This window comes from Schistocerca piceifrons, chromosome 4 (assembly GCF_021461385.2).
Source record: "Schistocerca piceifrons isolate TAMUIC-IGC-003096 chromosome 4, iqSchPice1.1, whole genome shotgun sequence".
Classification (NCBI taxonomy): Eukaryota; Metazoa; Arthropoda; class Insecta; order Orthoptera; family Acrididae; genus Schistocerca; species Schistocerca piceifrons.
The window spans coordinates 240,499,286-240,523,120 of NC_060141.1; positions in this window are offsets into that span (position 1 = coordinate 240,499,286).

A 23,835-nucleotide genomic window follows, 5' to 3' on the forward strand; every position below is an offset into this window, starting at 1 on the left:
TATATTCTAACTATATAACATCATTAACCTTGAAAGAATTGATAGTGATCAGGTGCACTAGAACGAATCATAATCTGGTTATATTATGAGTAAATTGTGCATAAACAAGGCAGCTGACAAATATATCATCTACAGCAAAATCAGTATACAGTCCTAATCATCAAGATAATGGTATAGGATTGGGAGGGAGAGGAAGAATCATGGTTAAACCCTATGAGCATGTTGAAGTGACTGCATCACAAAGTCCATTTCTTTTTGTTTTGTGCAGGTTGAACAACTTTGTAGTGACCAATGTCGATTGCATTCAGTGTACAAAGACATCTGAACTCTGTTATTATGTTCCTCAGTCATATGCAGAGATACAATATGTACTCAGCAACACATTACCAACCACCATAGTTGGCGATTATCATAATGTCAGTATTTTGATGACCAGCATCATCACTGCTCTTCGCAGTAGAGATTCTTCTGCGATCCAAAGAGATATATAGTCACTTATATTGAAGTTTGAATACCAGTAACAAATTGCTCCAGTACCACGAAGAGAGGTAGGAGGCCAGATAATGGAAGGTACGAAAAGGTAGCAAAGGTAAGGTCGAGGAATATGACCATTTCTTCCTATGTCAACACTGAGTAATCTATCTCATTAGAAAAAGTTCAGTATCCTAATGAAACTACAAACTCGATGATGCAACAATGCTTTACATCAGAGTGAACAGGCAAAATTGAAAGTGAATTCTGAATAAGACAACATCAATAAGTGTGGCATCAGGCTGCCAATTAGACATAGAATAACCTAACATGACAGACAACATCACTGGTTCACAACATTATACTATGACTCTCAGTTGCCTTGAATATGCAATACTCAGGCATAATTACTTTAAAAACCTAACACTAAAATCAAGAACTGAATGGCTCCAGGTGGCCTTGTACTTTGAATTCATGCAGATCTTAATAACTAAAACAATTATATAGAAAATATCAATCAGAGGTTCCAAGTGGCCTCTCTACATGCATCAATGCTGATATTAACAGCTATAAAATGATTGAGACACTAAGTGGCCTAGTACACGAAATTAACACTGACCTCAATAGCTAAAATGTGACCAAAATCATTTTTGTGACTCAAAACTGGCCTGGTTTAACATGAAATAAATGCTGACCCTAATAGGTAAAAAGTCACAGAAATTATATTTGTGGCTCAAAAGTGGCCTAGTTTTACATGAAATAAACATCAAATCTGACAAAGTATCATAAAATATCATTTACTTATAACTTTATATGGAGCTCAGAAGCCTGTGCATAATTAATAATGAGAATATTTAACTCAACAAGGCTTTTACAAGAACAAAGTGCTTAAATAGAAGTATTATATAAAAGTATGGTTATGTATGGACTGTGTGATTACATATTAGCATCAAAAATCAATGTATGACATTATATGAGTAAAGACACAATATTTATAGGTTGTATAGCACTTTAAGGACTTCATAAATTTCAATCTATTAAATAACTCATATTGGTAACAATGCACATATCTAGGATATGGGAAAGATTGATAAGGGCAGTCCACTTTATCTGTAAAGAAAATGATTAACAGTCAATCATCATTTATCTTGAGTCAAGAACTGCTATGGCCAAAGCAAAGAAAAATGTGATTATAGTGTATGCAAACATAAAGACAGGAGTACTAAGTGCAATATAGCTTACTGGCTATATGTCACAATCAATCATGAGAATAATATTCAAAGATGAGGGTGAACTGCAGAAATAGTGAAACCTGGAAATGAGATTATTAACCTGAAAAAAAGAGGCACTCATGCGTGCTAACATAAGAAGGCAGTATCATATGCAATCTCATAAGGAAAGGTGAAAAAAATGTTATTAGGTTTGAAGCTTCTGTTACAATCTTCCACAAACACCTCCAATCATGTGTCACACACTGGACTCGCATCTGAGAGGATGACGGTTCAATCCCGTCTCCAGCCATCCTGATTTAGGTTTTCAGTGATTTCCCTAAATCGTTTCAGGCAAATGCCGGGATGGTTCCTCTGAAAGGGCACGGCCGATTTCCTTCCCAATCCTTTCCTAACCTGAGCTTGCGCTCCATCTCTAATGACCTCGTTGTTGATGGGATGTTAAACACTAACCACCACCACCATCTCATGTGTCACAAGGTAAGACAGATTTTCCTAGAAAGGACACAACATATACAAAATACCTACTAACATCATACATTATCATTATAGAAAAATCGTCAATATATTTTTATAATCATCATTGTTGGAGAACAGCTCATGGCATGAACACTCATTAAACATCAACATTTTATCATTATACCATAAAATTGGTGCAGCTCACGACATGAACACTCATTAAATATTCTAACAACACTCTTACACCTAATACAAAATACAAGAAAAAATATCCTCAATCCTAAATCTTTATGCGTAATCTGCCTAATTTACCAAGTAAACTAACAGGAAAATGTTTATAAAGGCCTACCAGGAAACAGTGTGAGAAGTGTCAATGGTGTTTAGTATTTCATATAAGTTGCTTATGTCATACTTTCTATGTGATGCATTTCCTATACATCTCTATGGGTGGCACATTTCACACCTTCATCTGCGTCTGTTTATGAGGATAATGGCTCATTTGGATACAATGAGAGATCGGTGCAGTGGTTCTGCAAAATATCGAAAATGAATGAATATATACAATGGATATAAGTTACAGGGTACATTGACTTATTAAATCTGCATAGTGTTATAAATACAAAATCAAATACGGGTAATGCAGGAGTAGGTTTCATAATGAATAAAAAAATAGGAGTGCGGGTTACCTACTACAAGCAGCATAGTGAGCGCATTATTGTGGCCAAGATAGACACAAAGCCCATGCCTACTACAGTAGTACAAGTTTATATGCCAACTAGCTCTGCAGATGATGAAGAAATTGATGAAATGTATGACGAGGTAAAAGAAATTATTCAGGTAGTGAAGAGAGACGAAAATTTAATAGTCATGGGTGACTGGAATTCGTCAGTAGGAAAAGGGAGAAAAGGGAACATAGTAGGTGAATATGGATTGGGGGGAAGAAATGAAAGAGGAAGCCGCCTTGTAGAATTTTGCACAGAGCATAACTTAATCATAGCTAACACTTGGTTCAAGAATCATGAAAGAAGGTTGTATACCTGGAAGAATCCTGGAGATACTAAAAGGTATCAGATAGATTACATAATGGTAAGACAGAGATTTAGGAACCAGGTTTTAAATTGTAAGACATTTCCAGGGGCACATGTGGATTCTGACCACAATCTATTGGTTACGAACTGCAGATTGAAACTGAAGAAACTGAAAAAAGGCGGGAATTTAAGGAGATGGGACTTGGATAAACTGAAAGAACCAGAGGTTGTAGAGAGTTTCAGGGAGAGCATAACGGAACAATTGACAGGAATGGGGGAAAGAAATACAGTAGAAGAAGAATGGGTAGCTCTGAGGGATGAAGTAGTGAAGGCAGCAGACGATCACGTAGGTAAAAAGGCGAGGGCTAATAGAAATCCTTGGCTAACAGAAGAAATATTGAATTTAATTGATGAAAGGAGAAAATATAAAAATGCAGTAAATGAAGCAGGCAAAAAGGAATACAAACGTCTCAAAAATGAGATCGACAGGAAGTCCAAAATGGCTAAGCAGGGATGGCTAGAGGACAAATGTCTCACTAGGGGTAAGATAGATACTGCCTACAGGAAAATTAAAGAGACCTTTGGAGAGAAGAGAACCACTTGCATGAATATCAAGAGCTCAGATGGCAACCCAGTTCTAAGCAAAGAAGGGAAGGCAGAAAGGTGGAAGGAGTATATAGAGGGTTTATACAAGGGCGATGTACTTGAGGACAATATTATGGAAATGGAAGAGGATGTAGACGAAGACGAAATAGGAGATAAGATACTGCGTGAAGAGTTTGACAGAGCACTGAAAGACCTGAGTCGAAACAAGGCCCCTGGAGTAGACAACATTCCATTAGAACTACTGATGGCCTTGGGAGAGCCAGTCATGACAAAACTCTACCATATGGTGAGCAAGATGTATGAGACAGGCGAAATACCCTCAGACTTCAAAAAGAATATAATAATTCCAATCCCAAAGAAAGCAGGTGTTGACAGATGTGAAAATTACCGAACTATCAGTTTAATAAGTCACAGCTGTAAAATATTAACGCGAATTCTTTACAGACGAATGGAAAAACTGGTAGAAGCGGACCTCGGGGAAGATCAGTTTGGATTCCGTAGAAATGTTGGAACACGTGAGGCAATACTAACCTTACCACTTATCTTAGAAGAAAAATTAAGAAAAGGCAAACCTACGTTTCTAGCATTTGTAGACTTAGAGAAAGCTTTTGACAATGCTAATTGGAATACTCTCTTTCAAATTCTGAAGGTGGCAGGGGTAAAATACAGGGAGCGAAAGGCTATTTACAATTTGTACAGAAACCAGATGGCAGTTATAAGAGTCGAGGGGCATGAAAGGGAAGCAGTGGTTGGGAAAGGAGTGAGACGGGGTTGTAGCCTCTCCCCGATGTTATTCAATCTGTATATTGAGCAAGCAGTAAAGGAAACAAAAGAAAAATTCGGAGTAGGTATTAAAATTCATGGAGAAGAAGTAAAAACTTTGAGGTTCGCCGATGACATTGTAATTCTGTCAGAGACAGCAAAGGACTTGGAAGAGCAGTTGAACGGAATGGACAGTGTCTTGAAAGGAGGCTATAAGATGAACATCGACAAAAGCAAAACGATGATATTGGAATGTAGTCAAATTAAATCGGGTGATGCTGAGGGAATTAGATTAGGAAATGAGGCACTTAAAGTAGTAAAGGAGTTTTGCTATTTAGGGAGTAAAATAACTGATGATGGCCGAAGTAGAGAGGATATAAAATGTAGACTGGCAATGGCAAGGAAATCGTTTCTGAAGAAGAGAAATTTGTTAACATCGGGTATAGATTTAAGTGTCAGGAAGTCGTTTCTGAAAGTATTTGTATGGAGTGTAGCCATGTATGGAAGTGAAACATGGACGATAACTAGTTTGGACAAGAAGAGAATAGAAGCTTTCGAAATGTGGTGCTACAGAAGAATGCTGAAGATAAGGTGGGTAGATCACGTAACTAATGAGGAGGTATTGAATAGGATTGGGGAGAAGAGAAGTTTGTGGCACAACTTGACTAGAAGAAGGGATCAGTTGGTAGGACATGTTTTGAGGCATCAAGGGATCACAAATTTAGCATTGGAGGGCAGTGTGGAGGGTAAAAATCGTAGAGGTAGACCACGAGATGAATACACTAAGCAGAGTCAGAAGGATGTAGGCTGCAGTAGGTACTGGGAGATGAAGAAGATTGCACAGGATAGAGTAGCATGGAGAGCTGCATCAAACCAGTCTCAGGACTGAAGACCACAACAACAACAACAACAGGTGAAAGCAAGTAAACTAGTGACATCATCAACTACTAGAGGTATATAGCAAAATAGATCACAATACTGGGCATAAATGAAACATGGCAACATTATAAAATAGAAGGAGTGAATAAACTAACAAAACATTTAAAATAATTCATCAGACAATAACATAAATGCCAGTACAGCATCATAAAAAATAGCACCTTACACGATATCAGCAAAGACTAAATAGCATCATAAATAAATGAACATAATATATATAGAGGCTATATACCAAAAGAACATAAAATCTTATTATGAAAAAAATGTTTTAAGTTACAGTTTGCAGTGGTCAGACCACCCAAAGGATGTGATCCGATGGACACATGTCAAAATAAATGGTGTCCCTTTCAGTTATGGTTTTGATGCACATTCATATGGAAACAGAAAAATATGCAAGGCCTAAACTTACAGTAAGAGAACCAACAGTCTGCAAGATTCTCCCTACCGAGCATGTTGCAACTTAATAAAATGCTGAATCTACATCTACATCTACATGATTACTCTGCAAATCACATTTAAGTGCTTGGCAGAGGGTTCATCGAACCACAATCATACTATCTCTCTACCTTTCCACTCCCGAAGAGCGCGCGGGAAAAACGAACACTTAAACCTTTCTGTTCGAGCTCTGATTTCTCTTATTTTATTTTGATGATCATTCCTACCTATTTAGGTTGGGCTCAACAAAATATTTTCGCATTCGGAAGAGAAAGTTGGTGACCGAAATTTCGTAAATAGATCTCGCCACGACGAAAAACGTCTTTGCTTTAATGACTCCCTCTCTCCCCTGTTACGTGATAATGCAAAACGATGTGCCCTTTTTTGCACCCTTTCGATGTCCTCCGTCAATCCCACCTGGTAAGGATCCCACACCGCGCAGCAGTATTCTAACAGAGAACGAACGAGTGTAGTGTAAGCTGTCTCTTTAGTGGACCTGTTGCATCTTCTAAGTGTCCTGCCAATGAAACGCAACCTTTGGCTCGCCTTCCCCACAATATTATCTATGTGGTCTTTCCAACTGAAGTTGTTCGTAATTTTAACACCCAGGTACTTAGTTGAATTGACAGCCTTGAGAACTGTACTATTTATCGAGTAATCGAATTCCAACGGATTTCTTTTGGAACTCATGTGGATCACCTCACAATTTTCGTTATTTAGCGTCAACTGCCACCTGCCACACCATACAGCAATCTTTTATAAATCGCTGGCCTTCGGATGACCTTAAGACGGTAAATTACAGCATCATCTGCGAACAACCTAAGAGAACTGCTCAGATTGTCACCCAGGTCATTTATATAGATCAGGAACAGCAGAGGTCCCAGGACGCTTCCCTGGGGAACACCTGATATCACTTCAGTTTTACTCGATGATTTGCCGTCTATTACTACGAACTGCGACCTTCCTGACAGGAAATCACGAATCCAGTCGCACAACTGAGAAGATACACCATCGGCCCGCAGCTTGATTAGAAGTCGCTTGTGAGGAACGGTGTCAAAAGCTTTCCGGAAATCTAGAAATACGGAAGCAACTTGAGATCCCCTGTCGATAGCGGCCATTACTTTGTGCAAATAAAGAGCTAGCTGCGTTTCACAAGAACGATGTTTTCTGAAACCATGCTGATTACATATCAATAGATCGTTCCCTTCGAGGTGATTCATAATGTTTGAATACAGTATATGCTCCAAAACCCTACTGCAAACCGACGTCAATGATATAGGTCTGTAGTTCGGTGGATTACTCCTACAACCCTTCTTAAACACTGGTGCGACCTGCGCAATTTTCCAATCTGTAGGTAAAGATCTATCGGTGAGCGAGCGGTTGTATATGATTGCTAAGTAGGGAGCTATTGTATCAGCGTAATCTGAAAGGAACCTAATCGGTATACAATCTGGACCTGAAGACTTGCCCGTATCAAGCGATTTGAGTTGCTTCGCAACCGCAAAGGTATCTACTTCTAAGAAACTCATGCTAGCAGCTGTTCGTGTTTCAAATTCTGGAATATTCCACTCGTCTTCCCTGGTGAAGGAATTTCGGAAAACTGCGTTCAATAACTCCGCTTTAGCGGCACAGTCGTCTTCGAGACAATGTTTCGTTGTGGAACATATTAAAGGCATCTCGCATTGAAGTCGGTGCCAAATTTCGCGCGTCTGTAAATTTTAGCCAATCTTCGGGATATCGCGTTCTTCTGAACTTTGCATGCTTTTTTCGTTGCCTCTGCAACAGCGTTCGGACATGTTTTGTGTACCATGGGGGATCAGTTCCATCTCTTACCAATTTATGAGGTATGAATCTCTCAATTGCTGTTGCTACTATATCTTTGAATTTGAGCCACATCTCGTCTACATTTGCATAGTCAGTTCGGAAGGAATGGAGATTTTCTCTTAGGTAGGCTTCTAGTGACACTTTATCCGCTTTTTTAAATAAAATTATTTTGCGTTTGCTTCTGGTGGATTTGGAAGAAACGGTATTGAGCCTAGCTACAACGACCTTGTGATCACTAATCCCTGTATCAGTCATGATGCTCTCTATCAGCTCTGGATTGTTTGTGGCTAAGAGGTCAAGTGTGTTTTCGCAACCATTTACAATTCGCGTGAGTGCGTGGACTAACTGCTCGAAATAATTTTCGGAGAAAGCCTTTAGGACAATCTCGGAAGACGTTTTCTGCCTACCACCGGTTCTGAACAAGTATTTTTGCCAACATATCGAGGGAAGGTTGAAGTCCCCACCAACTATAACCGTATGAGTGGGGTATTTATTTGTTACGAGACTCAAATATTCTCTGAACTGTTCCGCAACTATATCATCGGAGTCTGGGGGTCGGTAGAAGGAGCCAATTATTAACTTAGTTTGCCTGTTAAGTATAACCTCCACCCATACCAATTCGCACGGAGTATCTACTTCGACTTCACTACAAGATAAACCACTACTGACTGACACAAACACTCCACCACCAATTCTGCCTACTCTATCTTTCCTGAACACCGTCTGAGACTTCGTAAAAATTTCTGCAGAACTTATTTCAGGCTTTAGCCAGCTTTCTGTACCTATAACGATTTCAGCTTCTGTGCTTTCTATTAGCGCTTGAAGCTCAGGGACTTTCCCAGCACAACTACAACAATTTACAACTACAATTCCGACTGTTCCTTGATCCCGGAAGGCAAAATCATACAAAAAGTTATTTAAGTGATGACAGAATCTGCTATGTTATTTTACGTAGTGCAATATAAGTGATCTAGCTCTGTGTTTGGCTTGGCATAATATTTTTGAGATAAATGTAAACGTGATTAGTCTTGGAAATCTATGTTTTCAAATAAATATGCTTGACAGTTTGTTGCTGATGATATTGAACTCTGGCTATTTTATTGTTGATTGATTTGCTGTTGATGATGTGGCGATTAATCTCATAGAATCTGTCCACTGCTGTTAAATCAGATTGGTTTCGCGAGTAAAAGGAAGTGGCTTTGACATCAGTGGGCCTGATACACGCGGAGCCGAGTTTTGTTTTGGTCGGCTTAGAAATTCATTGCTTTGAAGTATGCTGTAGAGTGACGTTGTGCCCACTGCTGCTTTCAAGGACCGCATGGCACTTAACCTTTTGCAGATATCACTCTGTCTGTAGGTGACCTCTGGCGTGGGAAACTTAGCTTTGATATCAGATTTAGTAGGCACAATTGGTTCATCGGTGTTTTCCGAGGTTATCAAATTGCTGACGCTGACGGTAGTGTCGGAGGCAAAATTAACAATTCCATGCTGCTTAACAGAGATCATGGTTAATTCTCCTTAAAATTTTGCTCTGTTCTGTCGATGGGTTTTGTAATAGAATGTGAGGTTTGCCACGTGGCAATTTCTGCAAAAGGGTGTACAGAATTATTTTCAATGGCCTTAATACCAGTATCTACGTGTTCGAAACGGTCATCAGTCGTTTCTGTGTACTCTTTAAGTTCGTCACGTACGCTGGAAAATTGTTCATTGAAGTGAGTGGTGGTCTCATCTTGTTTTTCTCATAAGCTGGAAAAATTTTCATAATTTTTATTAGATGCAATGATGGCATCAGTTTTGTTAATCTGCTTAACCATCATTTGCTTGAGAGTTTCAAGCATCGTTTCAATATTACTCTGGACTGGTGCGTCAAGTGTAACCTGTGTAGCGCTTTGTGCTCTGAAGACATCACCAACAACCATAGACTTCTCGTTTGTTGTATTATCTACAGAATTACTGTTAAGAGAATCTAATAGGTTTTCAAAAACAGATTGAGTACATTGCACATTTGTGTCCTGTCACATACTGTTGGCAGTCTGATTAATTGTGTGAAAAGTTGGTAAATCACTGACCTCATTCGGTAAACAATCAAGGTTTGAATTGTGCATGTCAGCCATCCACAGATCAGCGGCGTCCGCAATATCGGAATCTACTGTCAGATTACTAGTCAAATTAGTGGGTGAAATTATAATGTCGGGAATTTGTTCATTATTTTGAGAATCGGTATGTACGTTGTCTGTGGTGCACTGCAAATTAGGCACCGGAGAATTATCACTATCATTGACAATGTTACATTCAATATTGTTATCGTTAATCGATAAATTATTCGTGGCAGTATTGTCAAAATTGCGTGTCTGATTCGTAATAACACTGCGCGGCATCGTAAATCGAATACAAAGTACAAATCGAAAGACTGAAAATATCAAAGAATCAAATAAATGGATAATAAAGCAGAGTATAAGAATGCCGATGAACTATGGAAGAAATTTTGTACAAATCAGTAAATCACGTTGGGCCAAAAAAAAAAGCAAACTACTATTATAGCTGCAGAAAGGTTTAGAGAACAGAATATATATATATATCTGACTATTTTAATATCAAAGATTTCACTATGCGAACGACTGTCAGAGCTGTCGCCTAGTGTAACTTTCTTTTTAAAAAATAATTTCTTTGATTACGTTGAATGAATGCCTGAACTGAACTGAACTGAAGAATGGACACATAACTGGAATTATCGTGTAGTGTGTTGTAACAGCAAGTAGTGTGCTTACTTTGTATTACTGTCACTTTATATGACTGGGTTGGGCAACTCAACTCCCAGTAACAATAAAGAAATACAGTCACTGGCACTGAATCCTCTGGCTCTGTTAAAAAATCACAACTTTGGTCGCTGTGCATGCGGGGTCCTGTCCACTCATCTTTTATAGGGTGCCTACAGAATGCTGCTTTCTCGGATACCTGTACAACAGTTCAAGCAATTCACATGAATGGTTTTTATTACAATAAAGTAGATTGACAATACTTAATGTTAATTACAACGAGTTGTCGCAAGTGATGGGCGACATGCAAATAATCAGTGTCGTTAGCTATATACAATGTCCATGCAAGTTACTGCCACTCATTCATAAGTCACTGTTATCGTTAATATTACTGTTCTTTTAGTTCTCTCTGCTAGTGCCTCTGCTAGCTTATTGCTGAGCAATGCTGCAGAAATCCATTCCAGAATAGCACAAACTGCTTTCTCCCCAGCGATTGTAACAAACCATGCATGACGTGTGGCTGACGCATCGCTGCACGTAGCTACATGCCATCGCAAATGTATCTAGCAACATTCTCCTAACTCTAGTAAATTGTATACTGTCCCAGAAATACTTAACATGCGCTCTTCTATGAGATTTCGTGATGCCTCAGCTTGTATGCATGGAAATTCTTTCCCTAACAGAACCTGTTTACGAAAATAGCGCAGAATAACATCTAATGCACTCTTCCCAGCAGTCCCAACGTGATAGTCTTCCTGCTCTCAACATATGCAAACTTCTCACCACTATGTAGAGACTCCTACATCCCAGCACAAAGGAGGTCTTGTGAACGATTCGAGCATTATGACTCGCTCTTATCGAATTTACCTGCCAAATTACTGATGCCATCGGTATCGAAGCACTATCCATCTTTTCTTTCTTTCTGCAGATGGGACTTTCAGTGGTAAAATTATTTTGCACAGATCACTAAATAGCACGCCGGCCGCTGTGGCCGAGCGGTTCTAGGCGCTTCGGTCTGGAACCGCGCGACCGCTACGGTCGCAGGTTCAAATCCTGCCTAGGGCATGGATGTGTGTGACGTCCTTAGGTTAGTTAGGTTTAAGTAGGTCTAAGTTCTGGGGGACTGATGACCTCAGATGTTAAGTCCCATAGTGCTCAGGGCTATTTGAACCATTTGAACTAAATTGCATTGACAGTTAATCTGCAAAGTTATCTACAGCTCATCAAATACATACTAGACTCACAAGTATATTCGAAGCCAGGTACATATTTACCAATGTAACTACAATTAAATATTATGATTGCTGCTACAGTCTGACACCGATCAATGTACAGGTAATGTCTCCACTTGACAGCTGTGCTTCTGGAAAGACTCTCAGTATCTATAGCACACATAACTTTTCACATAAAAAAATCTCTCTCATACCCTTGTGGTTATCGATGTGCTGAATCTATATGTCCCTCATGATAGGACACATAGTCATCTTCTCTAGTCATGCCACAATATAGACCACAGTAACTTTAGAATGCAATATATACACATTTAACACAACACAATCCACAGTAACTTTACAATGTAATATATACACATTTTACACAAACAGTGCAGTTACCTTTTATATCTGTACAGCACCCCAAAAAAAAAAAAAAAAAAAAAAAAAAAAACTGATTGCCATATTGCACCGACAACTAAACCTCGCAAAGTGTCATATATATCGTCAAATATGGAAGGACTCTCACTCAATTACACTGCTCTCTCACTGAGAAATGAAATTCAGTTTAAGAGAACCCTAAAGGATTTATTGGTGCCAACTCCTTCTACTCCATTGATGAATTTCTCAGTAAAACCAACTGATATGTGTATATATAACTTCTGCACCATTTCAGCAGTAATGTTTTCATTGTAAATAAGTATTATAGTAGTTGTATTACATGTCTATTACCTTATAAATAAATAAAAAACTTTTTTATTTTAAATTCAGTGCATTAGTATTTGTAAAATGACTCTTTCATATAGTGTTCATTAAAAAATGATGATCATTACACTTGGGACCTATGGAATGTTGCATTAGCTTATTTGTTTTAGTTGTAAATATTTGTCATGTATTGTTGTTTTTCTGACATGTTCCACATCCTGGAGGACCTCCTCACTACGGATCAATTGGAATGAAAGTAAATCTAATCTAATCTAATGAGGACAGGAGCTTGAATATTAGAGCGTGAAACCGATATCCAACCCAGCAATATATCACCTCATTCCGTATCGATGTAGTAAACATACAATTCATATCCTTCGCCACACAAAATCATCCCTTTTACATCAGAAAGCCGTCAGTAAATCGAAGTCACTCTCAGAACTGTTCTACAAATTCGGCCTCGTTTCTCCCCTCAGCACAAACGCATTAATGTTCCTGGTCTAGATCTTCTTGCTTGCTTTCTCGCTTTTCTACACCCATCTCCAGACTCTGGGATTAAAAGAACATGTCTAATTTCGCATGGTTTGCTAGAATATCATACCGTTTTCGCAGTACTTCTCGATATCAAGCACATATCAATATCGTTTGCATAGCAGTACCACTCACGCGATATAATTCGAAGATATAGATTGGAAATTATTTCTCTAGAAACCCGAAACTTTGGCGCTTAACCTGTCTGCGGGGACCTTTACATGAGAACTCGAAACAAATAGAGGAAGCTGATATTTCCACTCTCGAATACCGATGTCGATGATGTAGTAGATTCCAAATCATCCCTGTAATTTACAAGGTCAACTAAAGAGTTTCTCATGTCTAGAGAACCAACAAACCTGTTTTCCATGTGCTAGATGCACGCACAACACTCGATGTTCTCTCAACTAAATAAAGATGTGAAATGTGAAGAAGCAGTCAACTGAACAATTTACGTGGAAGGGTATAATGGCCCAGTGCAAACACATGTGCATATTGAATCTCATCAAATTTCCACACAATCACGAAAGCAATCCAACACATACTAAGAATTAGTACGCTATTCGGTCGTTCTTTCTCCCTAAACTGGTGCTTACTAATGTCAAACATTGCTTAAAAACTTGTAAAAATGTTAAGTGATGATAATAGTTCTATGAAACAACAATAACACAGCATCAGGCTAAAAAATTGTCAACACCCTTTGCTGTGTGATGATACCACTGAAACACTTTACAAGCACCATAGAACAATTTAGATGGCGAAATGTGTAGTTTTTGTGTGAACTTCGTCTTACACCAAAAGGAAGCCTAAACAATGGAATTAATTACATCCTTCCAGTAGCTTGCAGTAATTCACACTGCCCATCTGTTTGTGTCTTTCAGTGCTTATATGATACTTTTGTCAACATGTATTTTATCCAGTTAAAGCCTGATCAGGTTGGTTTTAACTTAAAAATTTCAACTTGTCCGTTTAGCATGTTATTTGCAGCTATTTAAGCATGTAGACAGTAGTAGGATATTTACTTTAGAGTTCACAATAACATTGTATACAGAAGTATTATGTGTACGTGTATATGTGTGTGTGTGTGTGTGTGTGTGTGTGTGTGTGTGTGTGTGTGTGTGTGTGTGTGCATGCGTTTTGCTGATGAATTGTAGATATGAAAACACTGGAAGTTACATCCTTATATGTAATTTTATGCATAAATCCTCCTGAGTATGATGCAAATCCCTACCGATTATTTTAATGGACTATAAAGTACTGGTATGAGACTGGAGAAGAGGGGTGAGACGGGGAGTGGGAGGGGAGGTGTTGGCTTGTCAAAAAATAGATGGAGAGTGTGTGGCTTGCCACGTTATAGACAAGGAGGGCGAGGCTACTGCCATCTTTGATTATGATGTTATTGCTGCCACATGTAGGCAAGCCTCTGATCCTACGTGTAGGCAACCTTATGAGCAAAGATCAAAGCGGTCTAGAACCATCATAGATATACTACTCAATCCCAAAAGCATTTCACAAAGCCATAACCGATTTCGAGCAGGCCAATGTTCATCATCAAACAGTCAAAAGATCAAAAATCTGTTGTTAGTGTGATGGTCACTGACTGCTCAAAACCGGTTGCTGCAATGTGCAATGCTTATCGGATTTTGTCGAAAGGAAATACCAGAAGAGAATCAGTCAGGTATGCAATCTTCATTAAAGTATAAGCTTATGCATTGCAGCTGTTTAAGAACAAATGGCAGTTCACTCAATAAAAATAAGAAAACTGCAACTAGTAACCTTTTTAATAATACTTGTTTATATGACACTTTTTAATATAGTAAACAAGTACTACCAAAAAAGATTTGTTGCAGTTTTATGTATTTATACTGTATAATCTCTATTGATAATATGTCATTTTTCCATTTCTATTTTGGAAGATAGTTTGTTTTGTTCTGACAGAGAAAACACCACCTTAGATGAGCCAAATCTGGGGAAGAGAAAGGAGGCGAATGTTAAGAGGAGAACAAAAGGAAGAGAACATCAGTTCAGCAACCATCTTTACTGGACAAAAGATATAAATGCACTGCTGTAAAACAAGAGCATATCAGTGTGCAAGGGCCTGGGATGTTCAAGCCTGAGAGAGGTGAAAAGGCTCCTTTTGGCTTACTTCAGCATGATATTGTTTCAAGAGGTTTCATACCCCATAATATATTACTATAATGATTTTTTAATTACAATGATTTTTTCCTTATTTTAGAATTCAGAGTGAGGGTTAACAATTTTAATCTAAATAAACAATAATAAAGAGACAACATTCAACAATCTTGTGCAATTTGTACCCTGAAAAAGTTTGTATTAGATAGTACACTAAATGTAGTAATATTTGTTTTTACCCACATGTAATTTTGTCTTCACAGAAATGTGACGTCCCATACATGATACATTGCCTACAACAATGTGTAACCATCCTAAATACATTATTCATGAGTATGATATGAGTGGTGCTAGTTAACTTATTAAAGCTTATTTGCTTCAATTTCCTGTATAAATTTGATTTCAAGTATCTGAAGATTAAGATGCAGAAATAAGTATTTCACTTTCGGTACAACCATATGAATGTATAAGGTATTATCGAAAAGTTTCCGTTTAAGGGTATTCCTGCAGCGTTTATGCAACATTGCGTGGCACTGATGCCAGTATATGAGGACCAACATGTAGGCAAGGGTTAGAGTAGCACTTGTGTCTTTCCAACGTGCATGGGGTGCTGTTATTCTTTTCTTGGCTGCTGAAGGGCAAACACCGCGCCAAGTACTGCGCTGGTCTCGGTTCGACACAGGGCACCAGTCGGTCTGAAAGGCCAGCTCATCCATTACAGACAAGTGAGAGACACTCGACACCCATCCTGTAGTCACTATCTTTCCTGATGCTATTATTACACCGTCGGTCCCTTGAAAAAGACCTTGAAGGGTCGACGATTACTGTTGGACGAAGTTCTGTAGCAGGCAGTAACAGACTTCTTCACGCAGCAGGACACAGTGTTTTACCAACAGGTATCTTCAACCTGGTTCGTCGGTGGGATGATTGCTTCAATGCGCCCAGCGATTTGCCTACTTTGCATACTGATTCTGGATTGTGTGGCCTTCGAACGGAAACTTTTTGATCGCCCCTTACATATCCGTTCTACAGCTGATGCTAAATGGATCGCTTAGACGCAGCGTATCAAGTTTAAATATCAGACTCTCTCGCGCAGGTGGCACGGCAGCTGCAGTGCAGGTGCGACCAACTCATCCCCCACGTCGTCGTTTCGACGCTTCTCCCATTACAGTCCCGTAGTCGCGTTCATTTCACTTTCCGTTTTACTGTCTGGCGGTTTACGCGTTACAGGAACGACACGAACCGTATCGATAGTCTATTTTGCATTTCATTGTTTCCCAAAACCAATCCAGGGAAATGAAACGACAATGGGCGCCCGCCGGGCAGGCGGAAAGCACTATGATTCTACGGACGCACACAGAAACTACGAAGACATATTGTGTGCACGTTTACCGATCGCGTCGCCAGTGATGGAAAAACTCACTGAACACAAAAAAATATTGCAGACACTCCAGTTTATAAACTATCTGCGGTTTTCCTAATTACGGATTGCTGTTTGGCGTGTAAGGGACGAGTTATTGGCCAGCGTTAATACTATATATTCTTCATATTAAGTACAGCCGTAGTGTGAAGAAACGTAAGCTCAGTGATACGCCACAGGAAATAGGCCCTTATTGTGTATATTAGTTACTATCCAACCATGATATTGTTGCAGTTGGCCTCCCATGGCCGTTAGGGGAAGTGTGCAGTGACATTACAGTAAACAAAAACCACATCGATTTTGTCGACTGTCGTACACACTGTGGAACTACGAATAGATTCATGAGCAAGTTGGCTTGTCATTAGAACAGCAGAGCACATTCCGAACGGCTTCAAGCGCACAGGTGAACACACCGGCATACCAAAGCGCCCTCACTCTAGGTGAAATAATATTGTGGTCGACTAATACCGGGAATTCATAAGTTAACTTTACAACTTAATACTTTAATACCTTTAAAACTATACTAGATATTAACAAATGGTTTTCAACATGGTGTAAGGTAGCTCATGGAGTATTGTTTCGTCACTCAAACATATCAATGTGTGCACTCTTAGTGGTATGGATAATGTCTAGTCGGAGTTCATTTGTCTCCATGTACGACTCAAGATCTCCACCGTGACATCTTCAAATGTAGTGTCAACGCGTGCCTACAAGTACTTTACATCTCTAACCCTGGATTGGTACACCAGATTCTCAACAAAATGGACTAGATGCTCTGGTCCAGGTGAGTCAATCATTGACTGGACGCGTATGTTTGGCTACCTGGAGACCATTTGCAGGCATTTGTAAACTCCATTTTCGCAAACAACTATGTTATGTCAGCGGGCCACAATTGTTTGTGTTTGGTTTGGCCAGGCAGATCGACCGACATGAATTCCATCGAACATTGATGGGACATAAACGTGTGAGGTCAGTCTGTGCACAACATACTGCACTACTAGCAACACTTTCGCGATTATAGACAGCTACAGAGGCATCGTAGCTCAATATTTCTGAAGGGGACTGCTAAGGCTTGATGATTTCATGCCACGTCAAGTTGATGCACTAGCCCGGGCAAAAGGATGTTTGACACGATATTACGAGATATACCATAATTTTTGTCACCTCGGTGTATAAGATGTCGAGCGAACAAGACTGTAGATAAATGGCTCAGCTCTCCTTCAGTGCACTGGGTGAACGTGTGTGGTTTGATGCAGAACAGATTGCGTAATCCTCGGTCCAGTAGCAGAACATGAATGCTAGAAAGTGTATCAGAGGTGGTTTGGGTATTCTCGATAAGTAACTAGTTGATATGCACATTCCCAGTTTTATGTGCTGTGGATCTGGAACAAAGTTAAAAAAAGAGTCTAGCTTGTGTTGGCAGTAGAATTATTAATATACTGTATGTGGTCTGCAGGGAAAGTTATTTAGTGTATGCTGCAATGAAATGGGATAAATCTAGCAGACGTCCTAGGCATTGGCAGAGAGTAGTAGGTAAACGCAGTTGCTAAGTAGTCTAAGAGGAGCAGCAGTGACTTTTTTTTCAACTGAGCTTTGTCTTTAATGTGCATTAACATAGGGCAATTTCCATAGTTACCAGAGTAGATTAGTATTCATCATAATTTACTATTGGCATTCTACGGATCAGAGCGTGGAATGTCAGATCCCTTAATCGGGTACGTTAGAAAATTTAAAAAGGAAATGAATAGGTTAAAGTTAGATATAGTGGGAATTAGTGAAGTTCGGTGGCAGGAGGAACAAGACTTTTGGTCAGATGATTACAGGGTTATAAATACAAAATCAAATAAGGGTAATGCAGAAGTAGGTTTAATAATGAATAAAAAAATAGGAGTGCTGGTTACCTACTACAGACAGCATAGTGAACGCATTATTGTGGCCAAGATAGACACAAAGCCCATGCCTACTACAGTAGTACAAGTTTATATGCCAACTAGCTCTGCAGATGATGAAGAAATTGATGAAATGTATGACGAGGTAAAAGAAATTATTCAGGTAGTGAAGAGAGACGAAAATTTAATAGTCATGGGTGACTGGAATTCGTCAGTAGGAAAAGGGAGAAAAGGGAACATAGTAGGTGAATATGGATTGGGGGGAAGAAATGAAAGAGGAAGCCGCCTTGTAGAATTTTGCACAGAGCATAACTTAATCATAGCTAACACTTGGTTCAAGAATCATGAAAGAAGGTTGTATACCTGGAAGAATCCTGGAGATACTAAAAGGTATCAGATAGATTACATAATGGTAAGACAGAGATTTAGGAACCAGGTTTTAAATTGTAAGACATTTCCAGGGGCACATGTGGATTCTGACCACAATCTATTGGTTACGAACTGCAGATTGAAACTGAAGAAACTGAAAAAAGGCGGGAATTTAAGGAGATGGGACTTGGATAAACTGAAAGAACCAGAGGTTGTAGAGAGTTTCAGGGAGAGCATAACGGAACAATTGACAGGAATGGGGGAAAGAAATACAGTAGAAGAAGAATGGGTAGCTCTGAGGGATGAAGTAGTGAAGGCAGCAGAGGATCAAGTAGGTAAAAAGACGAGGGCTAATAGAAATCCTTGGCTAACAGAAGAAATATTGAATTTAATTGATGAAAGGAGAAAATACACTCCTGGAAATTGAAATAAGAACACCGTGAATTCATTGTCCCAGGAAGGGGAAACTTTATTGACACATTCCTGGGGTCAGATACATCACATGATCACACTGACAGAACCACAGGCACATAGACACAGGCAACAGAGCATGCACAATGTCGGCGCTAGTACAGTGTATATCCACCTTTCGCAGCAATGCAGGCTGCTATTCTCCCATGGAGACGATCGTAGAGATGCTGGATGTAGTCCTGTGGAACGGCTTGCCATGCCATTTCCACCTGGCGCCTCAGTTGGACCAGCGTTCGTGCTGGACGTGCAGACCGCGTGAGACGACGCTTCATCCAGTCCCAAACATGCTCAATGGGGGACAGATCCGGAGATCTTGCTGGCCAGGGTAGTTGACCTACACCTTCTAGAGCACGTTGGGTGGCACGGGATACATGCGGACGTGCATTGTCCTGTTGGAACAGCAAGTTCCCTTGCCGGTCTAGGAATGGTAGAACGATGGGTTCGATGACGGTTTGGATGTACCGAGCACTATTCAGTGTCCCCTCGACGATCACCAGTGGTGTACGGCCAGTGTAGGAGATCGCTCCCCACACCATGATGCCGGGTGTTGGCCCTGTGTGCCTCGGTCGTATGCAGTCCTGATTGTGGCGCTCACCTGCACGGCGCCAAACACGCATACGACCATCATTGGCACCAAGGCAGAAGCGACTCTCATCGCTGAAGACGACACGTCTCCATTCGTCCCTCCATTCACGCCTGTCGCGACACCACTGGAGGCGGGCTGCACGATGTTGGGGCGTGAGCGGAAGACGGCCTAACGGTGTGTGGGACCGTAGCCCAGCTTCATGGAGACGGTTGCGAATGGTCCTCGCCGATACCCCAGGAGCAACAGTGTCCCTAATTTGCTGGGAAGTGGCGGTGCGGTCCCCTACGGCACTGCGTAGGATCCTACGGTCTTGGCGTGCATCCGTGCATCGCTGCGGTCCGGTCCCAGGTCGACGGGCACGTGCACCTTCCGCCGACCACTGGCGACAACATCGATGTACTGTGGAGACCTCACGCCCCACGTGTTGAGCAATTCGGCGGTACGTCCACCCGGCCTCCCGCATGCCCACTATACGCCCTCGCTCAAAGTCCGTCAACTGCACATACGGTTCACGGCCACGCTGTCGCGGCATGCTACCAGTGTTAAAGACTGCGATGGAGCTCCGTATGCCACGGCAAACTGGCTGACACTGACGGCGGCGGTGCACAAATGCTGCGCAGCTAGCGCCATTCGACGGCCAACACCGCGGTTCCTGGTGTGTCCGCTGTGCCGTGCGTGTGATCATTGCTTGTACAGCCCTCTCGCAGTGTCCGGAGCAAGTATGGTGGGTCTGACACACCGGTGTCAATGTGTTCTTTTTTCCATTTCCAGGAGTGTATAAAAATGCAGTAAATGAAGCAGACAAAAAGGAATACAAAGATCTCAAAAATGAGACTGACAGGAAGTGCAAAATGGCTAAGCAGGGATGGCTAGAGTACAAATGTAAGGATGTAGAGGCTTGTCTCACTAGGGGTAAGATAGATACTGCCTACAGGAAAATTAAAGAGACCTTTGGAGAGAAGAGAACCACTTGTATGAATATCAAGAGCTCAGATGGCAACCCAGTTCTAAGCAAAGAAAGGAAGGCAGAAAGGTGGAAGGAGTATATAGAGGGTCTATACAAGGGCAGTGTACTTGAGGACAATATTATGGAAATGGAAGAGGATGTAGATGAAGATGAAATGGGAGATAAGATACTGCGTGAAGAGTTTGACAGAGCACTGAAAGACCTGAGTCGAAACAAGGCCCCGGGAGTAGACAACATTCCATTAGAACTACTGATGGCCTTGGGAGAGCCAGTCATGACAAAACTCTACCATCTGGTGAGCAAGATGTATGAGACAGGCGAAATACCCACAGACTTCAAGAAGAATATAATAATTCCAATCCCAAAGAAAGCAGGTGTTGACAGATGTGAAAATTACAGAACTATCAGTTTAATAAGTCACAGCTGCAAAATACTAACGCGAATGGAAAAATTGGTAGAGGCGGACCTCGGGGAGGATCAGTTTGGATTCCGTAGAAATGTTGGAACACGTGAGGCAATACTAACCTTACGACTTATCTTAGAAGAAAGATTAAGGAAAGGTAAACCTACGTTTCTAGCATTTGTAGACTTAGAGAAAGCTTTTGACAACGTTAACTGGAATACTCTCTTTCAAATTCTGAAGGTGGCAGGGGTAAAATACAGGGAGCAAAAGGCTATTTACAATTTGTACAGAAACCAGATGGCAGTTATAAGAGTCGAGGGGCATGAAAGGGAAGCAGTGGTTGGGAAAGGAGTGAGACAGGGTTGTAGCCTCTCCCCGATGTAATTCAATCTGTATATTGAGCAAGCAGTAAAGGAAACAAAAGAAAAATTCGGAGTAGGTATTAAAATTCGTGGAGAAGAAGTAAAAACTTTGAGGTTTGCCGATGACATTGTAATTCTGTCAGAGACAGCAAAGGACTTGGAAGAGCAGTTGAACGGAATGGACAGTGTCTTGAAAGGAGGGTATAAGATGAACATCAACAAAAGCAAAACGAGGATAATGGGATGTAGTCAAATTAAATCGGGTGATGCTGAGGGGATTAGATTAGGAAATGAGACACTTAAAGTAGTAAAGGAGTTTTGCTATTTAGGGAGTAAAATAACTGATGATGGTCGAAGTAGAGAGGATATAAAATGTAGACTGGCAATGGCAAGGAAATCGTTTCTGAAGAAGAGAAATTTGTTAACATCGAGTATAGATTTAAGTGTCAGGAAGTCGTTTCTGAAAGTATTTGTATGGAGTGTAGCCTTGTATGGAAGTGAAACACGGACGATAACCAGTTTGGACAAGAAGAGAATAGAAGCTTTCGAAATGTGGTGCTACAGAAGAATGCTGAAGATAAGGTGGGTAGATCACGTAACTAATGAGGAGGTATTGAATAGGATTGTGGAGAAGAGAAGTTTGTGGCACAACTTGACTAGAAGAAGGGATCGGTTGGTAGGACATGTTTTGAGGCATCAAGGGATCAGAAATTTAGCATTGGAGGGCAGCGTGGAGGGTAAAAATCGTAGAGGGAGACCAAGAGATGAATACACTAAGCAGATTCAGAAGGATGTAGGTTGCAGTAGGTACTGGGAGATGAAGAAGCTTGCACAGGATAGAGTAGCATGGAGAGCTGCATCAAACCAGTCACAGGACTGAAGACCACAACAACAACAACAACTTCAAATAAATATGCTGCAGTGACTGCTTCTACCTGAAAACGCTTCTTCCTGATGGGGTTTACAAAATATCATGTGTGAGTGAGTAAATGAATGAATAAAGGCCAGTTTTGCCTATTGCTGTAGAAAACACGCCTCCATCACCGTTCAAGGTCTACATTAAAGTCCTGACTTTCTTTGGATGTGGCATAGTAGTATTTCACATGATTAAACTTTTCATCATTTTTTTAAATATGCTGTTAGTTAATCAATGGTGACATTGCTTTTGATGAGGAAATGAATTCTGTACCTTCCATCGGTCCTGGCCCCTTGCTAATTTGATTTGTATTTACCTTTAGCCTTGATTTCCATTTCCCACAAGAAGTAAATCACACACTACCAAGAACACTCGTTTACAGTTATAAAGTGCTTTCACAGGAGAGCAGCCGGCCGAAGTGGCCGTGCGGTTAAAGGCGCTGCAGTCTGGAACCGCAAGACCGCTACGGTCGCAGATTCGAATCCTGCCTCGGGCATGGATGTTTGTGATGTCCTTAGGTTAGTTAGGTTTAACTAGTTCTAAGTTCTAGGGGACTAATGACCTCAGCAGTTGAGTCCCATAGTGCTCAGAGCCATTTGAACCATTTTGAACCACAGGAGAGCAGCCAGCAACGGCTATCTCTTGCCACGCGACAGAGCTTATTCTGAAGCATATATGACAATTCACAGAGAGATAAACGATGTTGGCTGCAGGCCATCAATTGGCCTCCTCCTAAACAACACACGGCCGTCAACGGCAACGACGCAGAATCGGCTTTCATCAGAAAACAGACCTCCACTCCACCATCCAATGATCTCTCGCTTGACACCACTGCAGTCGCAAACTGTGGTGGTTTGGGGTCAGTGGAATGCATATTACAGGGCGTCTGGCTAGGAGCTATTCTTGAAGTAACCGATCTGTAACACTGTGACAAGGTACGTCCACACTACTCCTGCTCGCCAGACTTGTGCTCGTCTACTCGTCTGTCGGGAGACTGGTCAAACTTGTCTGACTTGCGCTCGCGCTGCTTCTATCTTCGTCCACACTACTCCAGTTGCTTGCCAGGCTTTGCCTCGTGAAGATCCGCACCGTACTCGCAGCCGTGACCAGTGCCAGTTTTCTAATTTAAAAATCGACGTGTGATTATAGCAAGTGCCAGCTTCCTTGTGATGTGCCTTTCAGCTAAGGACGAGGATAGAAGAAGACGCTACAAAGTCCCAAGAAAACGCAACTGTGCCGGCCGGAATGGCCGTGCGGTTCTAGGCGCTACAGTCTGGAACCGCGAGACCGCTACGGTCGCAGGGTCGAATCCTGCCTCGGGTATGGATGTGTGTGATGTCCTTAGGTTAGTTAGGTTTAAGTA